This window comes from Sus scrofa, chromosome 5 (assembly GCF_000003025.6).
Source record: "Sus scrofa isolate TJ Tabasco breed Duroc chromosome 5, Sscrofa11.1, whole genome shotgun sequence".
NCBI classification, from domain to species: domain Eukaryota; kingdom Metazoa; phylum Chordata; class Mammalia; order Artiodactyla; family Suidae; genus Sus; species Sus scrofa.
This window is the reverse complement of record NC_010447.5, coordinates 91,809,961-91,816,283: the sequence shown is the minus strand read 5'-3', so window position 1 is coordinate 91,816,283 and position 6,323 is coordinate 91,809,961. Positions and strand designations below refer to the sequence as shown.

At 35.7% G+C, this 6,323-nt stretch overlaps 1 pseudogene; it reads left to right on the top strand.

Moving 5' to 3' along the window:
- LOC106510432 lies at positions 222 to 2,046 on the top strand (annotated as a pseudogene).

The following is a 6,323-nucleotide window of genomic DNA, read 5'->3' as shown; positions in this document are numbered from 1 at the left end:
GTAGGTGGTATATGACTCACCCTCATTCAGATAAAAATTACAAACATGGATTAAATATTTGAAGAAATAGTGAACAAAGTAGTTAGAAACTGGAAGGAGCTGACCCATGAAAGAAGGAAACTATAGTAGCTCTACTCCTGAGGGCACTCTCAAAGTAGTATACAGGCTAGATTTTCACTGAGTTGAGAAGAGGAAGGAGGAAGATCCATAGAGGAGGAGAGAGCCCCAGATCTGTATATAAACTCTACACAAGATCTTTGCTAACCCCTGAATTGCACATGGGCTAGGGGGAGTTCAGAGTTCTCAGTGAAAAGCATAGCCAGAAAGCTGATATAAATGAGTAGTTTCAGCTGATGCCCACCTGAGGGGAGCCAAAACTTTGAGTTTGGGTCAAATCAATGTAATTTTCTATTAGAATAACAATGAATAATCTTTAGACCAAGAGAACAGAATGCAGTTTCTACAATGTGTCATCTACATTATCTATTATACCATGAAAAATTAGTAGGAAATGAGAAGGGACAAGAAATTATGACCCACATTCAAGAGGAAAAGCAGTCAACAGAAACAAATTATAAAATACCCTGAATTTGGAAGTGAGACTATAAGGACTTTAAATACATGATTATAAATATTTGGGGACCTGAAGTAAAATATGACAGTGATGAATAGGCAGAGAGAGGATCTCAGAAAATAAATGGAAACTATAGAAAATAACCCACTGAAAATTCTACAACTCAGCAAAACAATGTGTAATATTAAGAATGTGCTCGTATTTGGTAAAATCAGTGGTTACTAAGCTTGAGGATAGATCAAAAGAAAATATCCAATTTTAATAGAAAACAGAGAGAAGGTTGAAAATAAGTCAGTGGATTCTCAGTTGGAGTCCATGAAAGAGAGAAGAGAAGAACTGAAAAAAAAAAAAAATTGGAAGATGTGTTAGTCTCCTAGGGCTGACCTAACAGAATACCATAGGCTGGTGGCTTACACCACAGAAATGTATTTTCTCACAAGTTCTGGAGGCAAGTCCAAGGTCAAGGTGCCATCAGTCCCCACATGGCCCTCCCCTGCAGGCATGCAGAGAGATATGTAGTGTCTCTTTCTTTTCTACAAGGACACCAGCCCTATCGAATTAAGGCCTCATATGACCTCTTTTAACCTCTATTACATTCTAATAGGCCCTATTTCCAAATGTTGTCAGGTAAGGAGTTAGGGCGTCAACATACAAATTTTGGGGAGACCCAATTTAGTCCATAACAGAGGAATAATGGTTAATTTTTTTCCAAATGTGGTCGCAAACACCTACTAACAGACCACAGCAAGATAAATATAAAGAAAAAAATACCTAGCTTTTGGCTTACGGCTCAGAGAAAGCCAAGGTGCAACTTTCTTTGTCTGGAATCCGGGTTCATCTGACACCAGCTGCTACCACCATGCCACCTAAGTTCAACCCCAACAAGATCAAAGTCGTATACCTGACGTGCACCAGTGGGGAGTTGGTGCCACATCTTCCCTGTTCCCCAAGATCGGCCCCCTAGGTCTGTCTCCCAAAAAGTTTGGTGATGACATCGCCAAGGCAACTGGTGATTGGAAAGTCTGAAAATTACAGTGAAACTGACCATTCAGTACAGAAAGGCTCAGACTGAGGTGGTACCTCCTGTCTCTGCCTGATCATCAAAGCTCTCAAGGAACCACCAAGAGACAGAAGCAGAAAAACATTAAGCATAGTGGAAACATCACTTTTGATGATCTTGTCAACATTGCCCAACTGATGTGGCGCCAATCTTTAGCTAGAGAACTCTCTGGAACCATTAAAGAAATCCTGGAGACTGCCCAGTATGGGGCTGCAATGTTGATGGCTGCCACCCTCACAACATCATAGGCAACATCAACAGTGGCGTGGTGGAATGCCCAGCTAGTTAAGAATGGCAAAGAAAAATTAAATAAAGGATTATTTGACAACTAAAAAAAAAAAAATACACACCTAGTTTTATCATGATAAAACTTGAAAACCAAAAATTGAAAACCAAAAGACTATGTTAAAAGTCAGAAGACAGAAACAATGTATTAACTACAGAGGATTAACAATACAAGTAATAGCTGACATCGAAAACAGCGGAGGGCAGATGACAGTGGAGTGACATCTTGAAAATGCTGAAAGGATGTCTACCATCAAGTTTATATTCAGAAAAAAAGTGTGTTCAAACATAAAAGTTTTAAAAAGTAAGATAAAGGACATTGTCAATAAATGAAAGCTAAGAGTATTTGTATCCAATAGAACTGGACAAACTCTTTTATAGGAACTATGACATATGTGGTTTTATATATATATATAGAGAGAGTATATATACAATGTTGTATATATATAGTGTGTATATATACATATATATACACAATAATAGCAGTACAAAGAATGAGGGATAAATGGAATTATACTATGAGATATAAATCTAAGTTTTAGACATGATACCTTTTTTTTTTTTTTTTTTTTCCATTTCCCTCTTCTTTTTGACTTGGACTGTGCTGTACCACTGCCTTTCTTTGTACCCTGGAAAGTTTTACTCAATCTTCAAGATCCAAGTCAAGTAATTCTCTCTGAGCCAACTTCTTGACAAGTTCAGAGTGAAGAAGTGCTTGGGGCTTCATTAATAGCAAGCATGACATCACTCCATGTTATTATAACTACCCTGGATGATAGTGCCCTGCTAGACTCCTTAAGAGCAGGCACTGCCGTTTATTGTTCTTTGTATGTGCCTTAGCTCCTACGAATATCCATCTCTTGTTCCTTGAATGGAGAGATAATAGATACATGAAGTAATGCTTAAATAAAAGAACACATTGTTGAACGAAAGGGAAATCAGCATGAGGAAAGAACTTTTAGGGAAAAGAATTTTGGACATAATAAGTTTGTGGCGGTAAAGTAGTGTCCAAAGCACATTTGGATTTGGATTGTAAAAGGCAGGTTTTGAAGACATAGCTAGTGACCATAAATGAGACTCTAAACTCTCTCTAAACTCTTTTTATTTTAGAAAAATAAAATGCAAAAAGAGGAAAAGGTCCCCCAAATCTCTCAAGATATAATTTTTGTGCATTTATCGTATAGCCACAACCTCTACGAGTCTAAGACTTTTACTCAAAAAATGTATTATTTTGTCCTCTAAAAAGATTTTGACAATACAAACTATGGTTCATGGAAAAATATTTTAATATGTTACAGAGGTTTGTTGGCTAATCAGACTTACCCTGACTCTTTACTTTCATAAGTTAGTGTCCTACTGTTGAAAATGGAACTTTCTCTTTGCATAAGTTCTTTATCTTCTGTTGTCATGATTAACATCTGGCATCAATAATATGGTAGTTTAGGAAACAATTTTAATCATAAGGGTTTTTTGGAGGATTTGGTTTGTTTGGGATTCTAGCTTTATTACTTACACATGGTATCATTTTCTTTAAAATTCAAAATTAAACATTGACTAATTTCTTTTCAAGTCTTGAAGTAACATTGCTCATATGACATGGACTGTTATGAAAATTTGTGTGAGCTATGTCCCGGCACTTTAACAGATAATTTGGGTTCTCCTGCAAAGATATTTTGCTCTAGCCATGTTAATTTATTCACGTTGCAGAGGGCTTTCTGACATTGAAAAGACATCCTATATTCTATTTAGTGAAAAATAAGTGTGGCAATGAAAAATTTTAGGGTCTGGCAGAGAAACTAGTAAAGTTAGGGTAAGTGTAATAAAAATGCATTTAATCGAAGGCTCTTGGGACTTAAAACTGAAAAAACATTTAGTTTCACGAACAATCCAAGCTTATCATTTCTCAAATAACAAAACTCTAAGACTGAGACGGAGAGGCACCTCCATTTTTTTATCAGCTAGTGGCAAAGCCAGAACAAGATAAAACCCAGGTCTTTTGATCATATTCTGTTCGCTTTCTACTACCAAGACAAATTTTGCAATACCGCACAAGCACATATTTTTATATGACTTTTTAAAACTGTGCCTACATTTCCAGTTACTCATGATGCAGTCATGTTCAGCTGTCTGTTTCACAGAGGTGGGAAGTTGAATTGCTAGGAATGTGAATAGTTACACAAGAATCCCAGCTGCCTTGGCCCTTACTAGGTAATTCTAGGAGGCCTCCAGTTTCTTTTGGGTGGGGGGTGGGGGGGTCCCAGTAATGTTTGATTCCTAATTGCATCCATGATGCTTATTCATTAACACCCCCTTTGTTGGCTTTCCTATCTCACTCCCCTCTAAATTCTTTTCTTTCACACCCAAACCCTTGTCCCAGAATCAGCTTTAGGGATAACTGACGTTAGGACAAAGGGAGAATTGGAAAGGAATGTTTAACCTTTCCTGTCTCTATGGAGAAGTGGAAACTAGAAAATGGGAATGGGCAGTGGCTGTTGATGTAATGGACCAACCATTTTGCTGCAGCACCTATTATTAATCTCACTAACAAATAAGAAAATTAAAGTCTAGCTATGTTACAGTTGCCTGAAATCCTACCAGAAGTCACTGGTGTGACAGACAAGTATAATGTATCATTTACTTGCCACCAATTACAGGATGTGAAAGGATGTTCCCTGTGGTTGGAGTAAACCAGAAATAGAAGTGGACGGAACTTCTTTTGCTTTAGTTGATTCTGCAGTCTCTTTTCTCTGCTTTCCAGATGGAGAAATAACATCTTTGATTTCTGATTTACTATAAATTTTGTGGATTTGTTTGTGCTGTTGCAAGTTCTACTCTTTACTGCTCAGTGTGTATTAGATACTGTGTACTCATAACATTATTGATACATATTTAGCGATCTACTTTTGGTGGTTAAAAGCAGCAGCTATTTGTTTCTTTATGTGATTTTTTTCTTCTTAATCTCGTCCATAACCCCAGGGACTAGATTATCGTCTCTTGGATGATGACTAATTGATTATAAGAAACTGATTCTATCAGGAGCTAGTACTCTGGTAGGATTTCTAATTCTACTTTCTAAATAAAATAAACTCTCATTTAGGTATAACTTCATATTTTGACACATTAGCTTCCATTCAAAGTAGACTGATTAGTTTCTTTGCTATGTAAATTGTAGTAGTCTTTTTTTTAAACTTTAGCTACTCTATTGAGCCCTTCAGACTTCCCTAGACAAAGTACATAGCTCAAGAAATGCTTGTGAAAAGAATGATGAGTAACGGTTAACTTTTCATTTGGAAAAGAATAATCAGTGGTGTCTGAATCTTTATTGCTTTTCAAAGATACTGTTAGGTGTTGTACTCCCAGAAATTAATACTGCTCTTTCTGGGAAAAAAAAAAAAAGAGTGAGGGGAGGACAAAATAAAAAAAAAAAAAAAACAACGTAAAAAGAAAGGAATTGCAGAGGAGTTACTGTTTTACAAAAGAGTTTTATGTGCTTGGAATCACACAACTCTTGATGAATGATATTGTGTAATATGTACCATCTGGAATTAAAATACTTACCATTTAGTCAAGTAGATAAAGAAAGAACATTTGGACATTTTTACAATATGTTCATAGAATAAGCAATCTTTTGATTGCAACGAAAGATATATAAAAACCCTTTTTTTGCTATCACATTTTTTTCTTGTGTGCATGAAATATGAGAAATTAAACATAAAACTAGTTTTCTTGTGAACTTTTCCTTTAGGTTTGCCAATAAAAAGATATAATTATTTCCAGATTTGCATTGGTTTAATTCTGTTGTGCATGTGTGCCTGTGTGTGTGTGTGTGTGTGTGTGTGTGTGTGTGTGTGTGTGAGAAAATGTTAAACGAGATATCATTTTGGAATATTTATTCTCATTTACCACTGTGCACAATTTAAATTTAGTAAATTACAACATGCTTTTGGCATGAAGTCCCCGAACTAATTATGTGGTATTTAATTGCAAAGTGGATTGGTATATATTTACATGGCATCTGTAAAGATCATTTCAAGTGGTGGTGAGCTTATTTTATTTTCTTGTGAACATGTTCAAATTCATAATTCCAATTCAGAAAGATAACTTACTAATTTACTGCCTCTGTCACAGCTGTTTTCTTTTATAAACACAGAAGCTTTGATTTGGCAATTCTCATTTTATTCTGTTGAGATCTTTCTTGAAATATTTGGAATTATTACTTAGGACCAAAAGATTTTGTCCCATAATTTAGAAATTATTGCATTATGTTGGCCATTTAGTATTGCTAATAATTTAGATTGAGTATTTATTCTTTGTAAAGTTTATTTGCATGGATTCTGAGCGAAAGCAGATGGAGATGAGGTGTGGAGGGTTCTTGGATTATTATCGGTGGAACATTTGAACAAA